Genomic DNA, 13,975 nt, shown 5'->3' with positions numbered 1-13,975 from the left:
TAATTTTGAAAACTATAATAAATAGAAAATTATTTCACGCACTAAAAATGAACCCCAAAATCCATGATTGGGAAATTTCACTAGTACAACCCCCTAATAATAGCTTGGTAGAATTTAATAGGAAAAGAACTTCTAACTGATCCCAGCATGCTTTAAGTATGGTGGCTGTGCATGCCACAGGCATGTAGAGGATGCAAGTGGCCAAAAAATTAGGGGGAGTAGAAAAAATTAAATTCTCAAGTTGGTTGATATTTACCAGAGTGAAACAACCCACTTTTTGCCTATCCTTAAAAATCACAGATACTTTTTGGAATTATCTCTCCCTGCATTTGTGCATTCCCATTTTGGATGTTCAATTTTTTTTTTTTTTCGAGTCCAAACTTCTGAGCTTTCACTCTGCCATTTTTCATGGTAAACAAAAAAGATATAAAATCGCAACAAAATGAAAATTTTAGAGTTCATGTGTGCAGGTAATTTTGAAAATTATAATAAATAGAAAATTATTCCACGCACTAAAAATGAACCCCAAAATCCATGTTTGGGAAATTGCACTAGTACAACACCCTTATAATAGCTTGGTGGAATTTAATAGGAAAGGGACTTCTAACTGATCCCAGCATGCTTTAAGTGTGGTGGGTGTGCATGCCACAAGCATGTTGAGGATGCAAGTGGCCAAAAAATTAGGGGGAGTAGAAAAAATTAAATTCTCAAGTTGGTTGATATTTACCAGAGTGAAACAACCCACTTTTTGCCTATCCTTAAAAATCACAGATACTTTTTGGAATTATCTCTCCATGCATTTGTGCATTCCCATTTTGGATGTTCAATTTTTTTTTTTTTGAGTCAAAACTTCTGAGCTTTCACTCTGCCATTTTTCCTGGTAAACAAAAAAGATATAAGATCGCAACAAAATAGAAATTTTAGAGTTCATGTGTGCAGGTAATTTTGAAAATTATAATAAATAGAAAATTATTTCATGCACTAAAAATGAACCCCAAAATCCATGTTTGGGAAATTTCACTAGTACAACCCCCTAATAATAGCTTGGTGGAATTTTATAGGAAAGGGACTTCTAACTGATCCCAGCATGCTTTGAGTGTGGTGGGTGTGCATGCCACAAGCATGTTGAGGATGCAAGTGGCCAAAAATTAGGGGGAGTAGAAAAAATTAAATTCTCAACTGGTTGGATATATTTACCAGAGCCAAACAACCCACTTTTTGCCTATCCTTAAAAATCACAGATACTTTTTGGAATTATATGTCCCAGCAATTGTGCATTCCCATTTTGGATGTTCAAATTTTTTTTTTTCAGGTCCATACTTGTGAGTTTTCACTCTCCCAGTTTTCCTCGTAAACAAAAAAGATATAAGATCGCAATAGAATTAAAATTTTCGAGTTCATGTGTGCAGGTAATTTTGAAAACTATATTAAATAGAAAATTATTTCAAGCACTAGAAATGAACCCCAAAATCCATGTTTTGGAAATTGCACTAGTACAACCCCCTAATAATAGCTTGGTGGAATTTTATAGGAAAGGGACTTCTAACTGATCCTAGCATGCTTTAAGTGTGGTGGGTGTGCATGCCACAAGCATGTTGAGGATGCAAGTGGCTAAAAAATTAGGGGGAGTAGAAAAAATTAAATTCTTGAGTGGTTGGATATATTTAACAGAGCCAAACCACCCACTTTTTGCCTATCCTTAAAAATCACAGAAACTTTTTGGAATTATCTCTCCCAGCATTTGTGCATTCCCATTTTGGATGTTCAATTTTTTTTTGTTTTTGGGTCCAAACTTCAGAGTTTTCACTCTGCATTTTTCCTGCTAAACAAAAAAGATATAAGATCGCAACAAAATGAAAATTTTGGAGTTCATGTGTGCAGGTAATTTTGAAAACTATAATAAATAGAAAATTATTTCACTCAAAAAAATGAACCCCAAAATCCATGTTTGGGAAATTTCACTAGTACAACCCCCTAATAATAGATTGGTGGAATTTTATTGGAAAGGGACTTCTAACTGATCCCAGCTTGCTTTAAGTGTGGTGGGTGTGCATGCCGCAAGCATGTTGAGGATGCAAGTGCCCAAAAAATTAGGGGGAGTAGAAAAAATAAAATTCTCAAGTTGGTTGATATTTACCAGAGTGAAACAACCCACTTTTTGCCTATCCTTATAAATCAAAGATACTTTTTGGAATTATCTCTCCCTGCATTTGTGCATTCCCATTTTGGATGTTCAATTTTTTTTTTTTCGAGTCCAAACTTCTGAGCTTTCACTCAGCCATTTTTCCTGGTAAACAAAAAAGATATAAGATCGCAACAAAATGAAAATTTTAGAGTTCATGTGTGCAGGTAATTTTGAAAACTATAATAAATAGAAAATTATTTCACGCACTAAAAATGAACCCCAAAATCCATGTTTGGGAAATTCCACTAGTACAACCCCCTAATAATAGCTTGGTGGAATTTTATAGGAAAGGGACTTCTAACTCATCCCAGCATGCTTTAAGTGTGGTGGGTGTGCATGCCACAAGCATGTTGAGGATGCAAGTGGCCAAAAATAAGGGGGAGTAGAAAAAATTAAATTCCAGAGTGGTTGGATATATTTACCAGAGCAAAACAACCCACTTTTTGCCTATCCTTAAAAATCACAGATACTTTTTGGAATTATTTCTCCCAGTATTTGTGCATTCCCAATTTGGATGTTAAAATTTTTTTTTTTATTAGGTCCAAACTTGTGAGTTTTCACTCTCCCATTTGACCTCGTTAATAAAAAAGATATATGATTGCAACAGAATGAAAATTTTATAGTTCATGTGTGCAGGTAATTTTGAAAACTATAATAAATAGAAAATTATTTCACACACTAAAAATGAACCCCAAAATCATTGTTTGGGAAATTCCAGTAGTACAACCCCGTAATAATAGCTTGGTGAAATTTTATAGGAAAGGGACTTCTAACTGATCCTAGCATGCTTTAAGTGTGGTGGGTGTGCATGCCACACGCATGTTGAGAATGCAAGTGGCCAAAAGTTAGGGGGAGCAGAAAAAATTAAATTCCCAAGTGGTTGGATATTTACCAGAATGAAACCACCCACTTTTTGCCAAGCCTTAAAAATCACAAATACTTTTTGGAATTATCTCTCCCAGCATTTGTGCATTCCTTTTTTGGATGTTCAATTTTTTTTTTTTTCAGGTCCAAACTTCTGAGTTTTCATTCTCCCATTTTTCCTCTTAAACAAAAAAGATATAAGATCGCAACAAAATGAAAATTTTAGAGTTCATGTATGCTAGTAATTTTGAAAACTATAATAAATACAAAATTATTTCACGCACTAAAAATGAACCCCAAAATCCATGTTTGGGAAATTCCACTAGTACAACCCCCTAATAATAGCTTTGTGGAATTTTATAGGAAAGGGACTTCTAACTGATCCCAGCATGCTTTAAGTGTGTTGGGTGTGCATCCCACAAGCATGTTGAGGATGCAAGAGGCCAAAAATTAGGGGGAGTAGAAAAAATTAAATTCTAGAGTGGTTGAATATATTTACCAGAACCAAACAACCCACTTTTTGCTTATCCTTAAAAATCACAGATACTTTTTGGAATTATCTCTCCCAGCATTTGTGCATTACCATTTTGGATGTTCAAATTTTTTTTTGTTCAGGTCCAAACTTGTGAGTTTTCACTCTCCCATTTGTCCTCGTAAAGAAAAAAGATATATGATCGCAACAGAATGAAAATTTTAGAGTTCATGTGTGCATGTAAATTTTGAAAACTATAATAAATAGAAAATTATTTCACGCACTAAAAATGAACCCCAAAATCATTGTTTGGGAAATTCCAGTAGTACAACCCCCTAATAATAGCTTGGTGAAATTTTATAGGAAAGGGATTTCTAACTGATCCCAGCATGCTTTAAGTGTGGTGGGTGTGCATGCCACAACCATGTTGAGGATGCAAGTGGCCAAAAGTTAGGGGGAGTAGGAAAAATTAAATTCTCAAGTGGTTGGATATTTACCAGAGTGAAACAACCCACTTTTTGCCTATCCTTAAAAATCACAGATACTTTTTGGAATTATCTCTCGCAGCATTTGTGCATTCCCATTTTGGATGTTCAATTTTTTTTTTTTTGGGGTCCAAACTTGTGAGTTTTCACTCCCCCATTTTTCCTCTAAAACAAAAAAGTTATAAGATCGCAACAAAATGAAAATTTTAGAGTTCATGTATGCAAGTAATTTTGAAAACTATAATAAATACCAAATTATTTCACGCACTAAAAAAGAACCCCAAAATCCATGTTTGGGAAATCCCACTAGTACAACCCCCTAATAATAGCTTTGTGGAATTTTATAGGAAAGGGACTGCTAACTGATCCCAGCATGCTTTAAGTGTGGTAGGTGTGCATGCCACAAGCATGTTGAGGATGCATGTGGCCAAAAATTAGGGGGAGTAGAAAAAATAAAATTCTCAAGTGGTTGGATATATTTAGCAGAGCCAAACAACCCACTTTTTGCCTATCCTTAAAAATCACAGATACTTTTTGGAATTATCTCTCCCAGCATTTGTGCATTCCCATTTTGGATGTTCAAATTTTTTTTTTCAAGTCCGAACTAGTGAGTTTGCACTCTCCCATTTTTCCTCGTAAACAAAAAAGATATAAGATCGCAACAAAATGAAAATTTTAGAGTTCAAGTGTGCAGGTAATTTTGAAAACTAAAATAAATAGAAAATTATTTAACGCACTAAAAATGAATCCCAAAATCCATGTTTGTGGAAATTCCACTAGTACAACCCCCTAATAATAGCATGGTGGAATTTTATAGGAAAGGGACTTCTAACTGATCCCAACATGCTTTAAGTGTGGTGGGTGTACATGCCACAAACTTGTTGAGGATGCAAGTGGCCAAAAATTAGTGGGTGTAGAAAAAATTAAATTCTCAAGTGGTTGGATATTTACTAGAGCCAAACAACCCACTTTTTACCTATCCTTAAAAATCACAGATACTTTTTGGAATTATCTCTCCCAGCATTTGTGCATTCCCATTTTGATTGTTCAAATTTTTATTTTTTTTTCAGGTCCGAACTTGTGAGTTTTCACTCTCCCATTTTTCCTCGTAAACAAAAAAGATATAAGATCGCAACAAAATAAAAATTTCAGAGTTCAGGTGTGGAAGTAATTTTGAAAACTATAATAAATAAAAAATTATTTCATGCACTAAAAATGAACCCCAAAATCCATGTTTGGGAAATTCCACTTGTACAACCCCCTAATAATAGCTTGGAGGAATTTTATAGGAAAGAGACTTCTAACTAATCCCAACATGCTTTAAGTGTGGTGGGTGTGCATGCCACAAGCATCTTGAGGATGCAAGTGGCCAAAAAATAGGGGGAGTAGAAAAAATTAAATTCTCAAGTGGTTGGATATTTTCCAAAGCCAAACAACCCACTTTTTGCCTATCCTTAAAAATCACAGATACTTTTTGGAATTATCTCTCGCAGCATTTGTGCATTCCCATTTTGGATGTTCAATTTTTTTTTTTTTCGGGTCCAAACTTGTGAGTTTTCACTCCCCCATTTTTCCTCTAAAACAAAAAAGTTATAAGATCGCAACAAAATGAAAATTTTAGAGTTCATGTGTGCAAGTAATTTTGAAAACTATAATAAATACCAAATTATTTCACGCACTAAAAAAGAACCCCAAAATCCATGTTTGGGAAATCCCACTAGTACAACCCCCTAATAATAGCTTTGTGGAATTTTATAGGAAAGGGACTGCTAACTGATCCCAGCATGCTTTAAGTGTGGTAGGTGTGCATGCCACAAGCATGTTGAGGATGCATGTGGCCAAAAATTAGGGGGAGTAGAAAAAATAAAATTCTCAAGTGGTTGGATATATTTAGCAGAGCCAAACAACCCACTTTTTGCCTATCCTTAAAAATCACAGATACTTTTTGGAATTATCTCTCCCAGCATTTGTGCATTCCCATTTTGGATGTTCAAATTTTTTTTTTCAAGTCCGAACTAGTGAGTTTGCACTCTCCCATTTTTCCTCGTAAACAAAAAAGATATAAGATCGCAACAAAATGAAAATTTTAGAGTTCAAGTGTGCAGGTAATTTTGAAAACTAAAATAAATAGAAAATTATTTAACGCACTAAAAATGAATCCCAAAATCCATGTTTGTGGAAATTCCACTAGTACAACCCCCTAATAATAGCATGGTGGAATTTTATAGGAAAGGGACTTCTAACTGATCCCAACATGCTTTAAGTGTGGTGGGTGTACATGCCACAAACTTGTTGAGGATGCAAGTGGCCAAAAATTAGTGGGTGTAGAAAAAATTAAATTCTCAAGTGGTTGGATATTTACCAGAGCCAAACAACCCACTTTTTACCTATCCTTAAAAATCACAGATACTTTTTGGAATTATCTCTCCCAGCATTTGTGCATTCCCATTTTGATTGTTCAAATTTTTATTTTTTTTTCAGGTCCGAACTTGTGAGTTTTCACTCTCCCATTTTTCCTCGTAAACAAAAAAGATATAAGATCGCAACAAAATAAAAATTTCAGAGTTCAGGTGTGGAAGTAATTTTGAAAACTATAATAAATAAAAAATTATTTCATGCACTAAAAATGAACCCCAAAATCCATGTTTGGGAAATTCCACTTGTACAACCCCCTAATAATAGCTTGGAGGAATTTTATAGGAAAGAGACTTCTAACTAATCCCAACATGCTTTAAGTGTGGTGGGTGTGCATGCCACAAGCATCTTGAGGATGCAAGTGGCCAAAAAATAGGGGGAGTAGAAAAAATTAAATTCTCAAGTGGTTGGATATTTTCCAAAGCCAAACAACCCACTTTTTGCCTATCCTTAAAAATCACAGATACTTTTTGGAATTATCTCTCGCAGCATTTGTGCATTCCAATTTTGGATGTTCAAATTTTTTTTTTTTTCCAGGACCAAACTTGTGAGTTTTCACTCTCCCCTTTTTCCTCGTAAACAAGAAAGATATAAGATCGCAAAAAAATGAAAATTTTAGAGTTCATGTGTGCAGGTAATTTTGAAAACCATAAGAAATAGAAAATTATTTCACGCACTAAAAATGAACCCCAAAATCCATGTTTGGGAAATTCCACTAGTACAACCCCCTAGTAATAGCTTGGTGGAATTTTATAGGAAAGGGACTTCTAACTGATCCCAACGTGCTTTAAGTGTGGTGGGTGTGCATGCCACAAGCGTGTTGAGGATGCAAGTAGCCAAAAATTAGGGGGAGTAGAAAAAATTAAATTCTCAAGTGGTTGGATATTTACGAGAGCCAAACAACCCACTTTTAGCCTAAACTTAAATATCACAGATAATTTTTGGAATTATCTCTCGCAGCATTTGTGCATTCCCATTTTGGATGTTCAAATTTTTTTTTTTTTCAAGTCCGAACTTGTGAGTTTGCTCTCTCCCATTTTTCCTCGTAAACAAAAAAGATATAAGATCGCAACAAAATGAAAATTTTAGAGTGCATGTGTGCAGGTAATTTTGAAAACAATAATAAATAGAAAATTATTTCACGCACTAAAAATGAATCCCAAAATCCATGTTTGTGGAAATTCCACTAGAACAACCCCCTAATAATAGCTTGGTGGAATTTTATAGGAAAGGGACTTCTAACTGATCCCAACATGCTTTAAGTGTGGTGGGTGTACATGCCACAAACTTGTTGAGGATACAAGTGGCCAAAAATTAGGGGGTGTAGAAAAAATTAAATTCTCAAGTGGTTGGATATTTACCAGAGCCAAACAACCCACTTTTTGCCTATCCTTAAAAATCACAGATACTTTTTGGAATTATCTCTCCCAGCATTTGTGCATTCCCATTTTGATTGTTCAAATTTTTTTTTTTTTTCAGGTCCGAACTTGTGAGTTTTCACTCTCCCATTTTTCCTTGTAAACAAAAAAGATATAAGATCGCAACAAAATAAAAATTTTAGAGTTCATGTGTGGAAGTAATTTTGAAAACTATAATAAATAGAAAATTATTTCATGCACTAAAAATGAACCCCAAAATCCATGTTTGGGAAATTCCACTAGTACAACCACTGAATAATAGCTTGGTGGAATTTTATAGGAAAGGGACTTCTAACTGATCCCAGCTTGCTTTAAGTGTGGTGGGTGTGCATGCCACAAGCATGTTGAGGATGCAAGTGGCCAAAACTTAGGGGGAGTAGAAAAAATAAAATTCTCAAGTGGTTGGATATTTACCAGAGCCAAACAACCCACTTTTTGCCTATCCTTAAAAATCACAGATACTTTTTGGAGTTATCTCTCCCGGCATTTGTGCATTCCAATTTTGGATGTTCAATTTTTTTTTTTTTCCAGGACCGAACTTGTGAGTTTTCACTCACCCCTTTTTCCTCGTAAACAAGAAAGATATAAGATCGCAACAAAATGAAAATTTTAGAGTTCATGTGTGCAGGTAATTTTGAAAACTATAATAAATAGAAACTAATTTCACGCACTAAAAATGAACCCCAAAATCCATGTTTGGGAAATTCCACTAGTACAACCCTCTAATAATAGCTTGGTGGAATTTTATAGGAAAGGGACTTCTAACTGATCCCAACATGCTTTAAGTGTGGTGGGTGCGCATGCCACAAGCATGTTGAGGATGGAAGTGGCCAAAAATTAGGGGGAGTAGAAAAAATTAAATTCTCAAGAGGTTAGATATTTACCAGAGCCAAACAACCCACTTTTGCCTATCCTTAAAAATCACAGATACTTTTTGGAATTATCTCTCCCAACATTTGTGCATTCCCGTTTTGGATGTTCAAATTTTTTTTTTTTTTCAGGTCCAAACTTTATTAATTTTCATTGTCCCATTTTTCCTCGTAAACAAAAAAGGTATAAGATCGCAACAAAATGAAAATTTTAGAGTTCATGTGTGCAGCTAATTTTGAAAACAATAATAAATAAAAAATTATTTCACGCACTAAAAATGAACCCCAAAATCCATGTTTGGGAAAGTCCACTAGTACAACCCCCTAATAATATCTTGGTGGAATTTTATAGGAAAGGGACTTCTAAATGATCCCAACATGCTTTAAGTGTGGTGGGTGTGCATGCCACAAGCATGTTGAGGATGGAAGTTGCCAAAAATTAGGGGGAGTAGAAAAAATTAAATTCTCAAGAGGTTGGATATTTACCAGAGCCAAACAACCCACTTTTCGCCTATCCTTAAAAATCACAGATACTTTTTGGAATTAACTCTCCCAGCATATGTGCATTCCCGTTTTGGATATTCAAAAGTTTTTTTTTTTTCAGGTCCGAGCTTGTGAGTTTTCACTCTCCCATTTTTCCTCGTAAACAAAAAAGATATAAGATTGCAACAAAATGAAAATTTTAGAGTTCATGTGTGCTGGTAATTTTGAAAACTATAAAAAATAGAAAATTATTTCACACACTAAAAATGAACTCCAAAATCCATGTTTGGGAAATTCCAATAGTACAACCCCCTATTAATAGCTTGGTGGAATTTTATAGGAAAGGGACTTCTAACTGTTCCCAACATGCTTTAAGTGTAGTGGGTGTGCTTGCCTCAAGCATGTTGAGGATGCAAGTTGCCAAAAATAAGGGGAGTAGATAAACTTAAATTCTCAAGTGGTTGGATATTTACCAGAGCCAAACAACCCACTTTTTGCCTATCCTTAAAAATCACAGATACGTTTTGGAATTATCTCTCCCAGCATTTGTGCATTCCAATTTTGGATGTTCAATTTTTTTTTTTTTTCTAGGACCAAACTTGTGAGTTTTCACTCTCCCCTTTTTCCTGCTAAACAAGAAAGATATAAGATCGCAACAAAATGAAAATTTTAGAGTTCATGTGTGCTGGTAATTTTGAAAACTATAATAAATAGAAAATTATTTCACGCACTAAAAATGAACCCCAAAATCCATGTTTGGGAAATTCCACTAGTACAACCCCCTAATAATGGCTTGGTGGAATTTTATAGGAAAGGGACTTCTAACTGATCCCAACATGCTTTAAGTGTGGTGGGTATGCATGCCACAAGCATGTTGAGGATGCAAGTGGCCAAAAATTAGGGGGAGTAGAAAAAATTAAATTCTCAAGTGGTTGGATATTTACCAGAGCCAAACTACCCACTTTTTCGGAATTAGCTCTCCCGACATTTGTGCATTCCCGTTTTGGATGTTCAAAATTTTTTTTTTATTTCAGGTCCGAACTTTGCAGTTTCACTCTCCCATTTTTCCTCGTAAACAAAAAAAATATAAGATCCCAACCAAATGAAAATTTTGGAGTTCATGTGTGCAGGTAATTTTGAAAACTATAATAAATAGAAAATTATTTCAGGCACTAAAAATGAACACCAAAATCCATGTTTGGGAAATTCCACTAGTACAACCCCCTAATAATAGCTTGGTGGAATTTTATAGGAAAGGGACTTCTAACTGATCCCAACATGTTTTAAGTGTGGTCGGTGTGCATGCCACAAACATGTTGAGGATGCAAGTGGCCAAAAATTAGGGGGAGTAGAAAAAATTAAATTCTCAAGTGGTTGGATATTTACCAGAGCCAAACAACCCACTTTTTGCCAATCCTTAAAAATCACAGATACTTTTTGGAATTATCTCTCCCAGCATTTGTGCATTCCCGTTTTGGATATTCAAAAGTTTTTTTTTTTTCAGGTCCGAACTTGTGAGTTTTCTCTCTCCCATTTTTCCTCGTAAACAAAAAAGATATAAGATCGTAACAAAATGAAAATTTTAGAGTTCATGTGTGCCGGTAATTTTGAAAACTATAATAAATATAAAATTAATTCACGCACTAAAAATGAACCCCAAAATCCATGTTTGGGAAATTCCACTGGTACAAGCCCCTAATAATAGCTTGGTGGAATTTTATAGGAAATGGACTTCTAACTGATCCTAACATGCTTTAAGTGTGGTGGGTGTGCATGCCACAAACATGATGAGGATGCAAGTGGCCAAAAATTAGGGGGTGTAGAAAAAGTTAAATTCTCAAGTGGTTGGATATTTACCAGAGCCAAACAACCCACTTTTTGCCTTTCCTTAAAAATCACAGATACTTTTTGGAATTATCTCTCCCAGCATTTGTGCATTCCATTTTGGATGTTCAAATTTTTTTTTTTTTTAGGTCCGAACATGTGAGTTTTCACTCTCCCATTTTTTCACGTAAACAAAAAAGATATAAAATAGTAACAAAATGAAAATTTTAGAGTTCATGTGTGCAGGAAATTTTTAAAACTATAATAAATAGAAAATTATTTCACGCACTAAAAATGAACACGAAAATCCATGTTTGGGAAATTCCACTAGTACAACCCCCTAATAATAGCTTGGTGGAATTTTATAGGAAAAGGACTTCTAATTGATCCCAACATGCTTTAAGTGTAGTGGGTGTGCATGGCGCAAGCATGTTGAGGATGCAAGTGGCCAAAAATTAGGGCGAGTAGAAATAATTAAATTCTCAAGTGGTTGGATATTTACCAGAGACAAACAACCCACTTTTTCCCTATCCTTAAAAATCACAGATACTTTTTGGAATTATCTCTCCAAGCATTTGTGCATTCCAATTTAGGATGTTGAAAATTTTTTTTTTTTCCAGGTCCGAACTTTTGAGTTTTCACTCTCCCGTTTTTCCTCGTAAACAAGAAAGATATAAGATCGCAGCAAAATGAAAATTTTAGAGTTCATGTGTGCAAGTAATTTTGAAAACTATAATAAATAGAAAATTATTTCACGCACTAAAAATGAACCCCAAAATCCATGTTTGGGAAATTCCACAAGTACAACCCCCTAATAATAGCTTGGTGGAATTTGTAGGAAAGGGACATCTAACTGATCCCAACATGCTTTAATGTGGTGGGTGTGCATACCACAAGAGTGTTGAGGATGCAAGTGGCCAAAAATTAGGGGGTGTAGAAAAAATTAAATTCTCAAGTGGTTGGATATTTACCAGAGCCAAACAACCCACTTTTTGCCTAAACTTAAATATCACAGATACTTTATGGAATTATCTCTCCCAGCATATGTGCATTTCCATTTTGGATGTTCAAATTTTTTATTTTTTTTCAAGTCCGAACTTGTGAGTTTGCACGCTCCCATTTTTCCTCGTAAACAAAAAAGATATAAGATCGCAACAAAATGAAAATTTTAGAGTTCATGTGTGCAGGTAATTTTGAAAACTATAATAAATAGAAAATTATTTCACGCACTAAAAATGAATCCCAAAATCCATGTTTGTGGAAATTCCACTAGCACAACCCCCTAATAATAGCTTGGTGGAATTTAATAGGAAAGGGACTTCTAACTGATCCCAACATGCTTTAAGTGTGGTGGGTGTACATGCCACAAACTTGTTGAGGGTGCAAGTGGCCAAAAATTAGGGGGAGTAGAAAAAATTAAATTCTCAAGTGGTTGGATATTCACCAGAGCCAAACAACCCACTTTTTGCCTATCCTTAAAAATCACAGCTACTTTTTGGAATTATCTCTTCCAGCATTTGTGCATTCCCGTTTTGGATATTCAAAGGTTTTTTTTTTTCAGGTCCGAACTTGTGAGTTTTCACTCTCCCGTTTTTCCTCGTAAATAAAAAAGATATAAGATCGTAACAAAATAAAAATTTTAGAGTTCATGTCTGCAGGTAATTTTGAAAACTAAAATAAGTAGAAAATTAATTCACGCACTAAAAATGAACCCGAAAATCCATGTTTGGGAAATTCCACCGGTACAAGCCCCTAATAATAGCTTGGTGGAATTTTATAGGAAAGTGACTTCTAACTGATCCTAACATGCTTTAAGTGTGGTGGGTGTGCATGCCACAAACATGTTGAGGATGCAAGTGGCCAAAAATTAGGGGGTGTAGAAAAAGTTAAATTCTCAAGTGGTTGGATATTTACCAGAGCCAAACAACCCACTTTTTGCCTTTCCTTAAAAATCACAGATACTTTTTGGAATTATCTTTCCCAGCAATTGTGCATTCCCATTTCGGATGTTCAAATTTTTTTTTTTTTTAGGTCCGAACATGTGAGTTTTCACTCTCCCATTTTTTCAGGTAAACAAAAAAGATATAAAATCGTAACAAAATGAAAATTTTAGAGTTCATGTGTGCAGGAAATTTTTAAAACTATAATGAATAGAAAATTATTTCACGCACTAAAAATGAACCCCAAAATCCATGTTTGGGAAATTCCACTAGTACAACCCCCTAATAATAGCTTGGTGGAATTTTATACGAAAAGGACTTCTAACTGATCCCAACATGCTTTAAGTGTAGTGGGTGTGCATGGCGCAAGCATGTTGAGGATGCAAGTGGCCAAAAATTAGGGGGAGTAGAAATAATTAAATTCTCAAGTGGTTGGATATTTACCAGAGCCAAACAACCCACTTCATGCCTATCCTTAAAAATCACAGATACTTTTTGGAATTATCTCTCCCAGCAATTTGTGCATTCCAATTTAGGATGTTGAAATTTTTTTTTTTTCCAGGTCCGAACTTTTGTGTTTTCACTCTCCCATTTTTCCTCGTAAACAAGAAAGATATAAGATCGCAGCAAAGTGAAAATTTTAGAGTTCATGTGTGCAGGTAATTTTGAAAACTATAATAAGTAGAAAATTATTTCACGCACTAAAAATGAACCCCAAAATCCATGTTTGGGAAATTCCACTAGTACAACCCCTAATAATAGCTTGGTGGAATTTATAGGAAAGGGACTTCTAACTGATCCCAACATGCTTTAATATGGTGGGTGTGCATGCCACAAGCGTGTTGAGGATGCAAGTGGCCAAAAATTAGGGGGTGTAGAAAAAATTAAATTCTCAAGTGGTTGGATATTTACCAGAGCCACACAACCCACTTTTTACCTAAACTTAATTATCACAGATACTTTTTGGAATTATCTCTCCCAGCATTTGTGCATTTCCATTTTGGATGTTCAAATTTTTTA

The sequence above is a fragment of the Aristolochia californica genome, unplaced genomic scaffold (genome assembly GCF_029961685.1).
Source record: "Aristolochia californica isolate CCGP_79_NKW_82.1479 unplaced genomic scaffold, dmAriCali1.0.hap1 SCAF_3, whole genome shotgun sequence".
Lineage (NCBI taxonomy): Eukaryota > Viridiplantae > Streptophyta > Magnoliopsida > Piperales > Aristolochiaceae > Aristolochia > Aristolochia californica.
The sequence above is the reverse complement of the archived record's forward strand: the minus strand, read 5'-3'. Positions refer to the sequence as shown.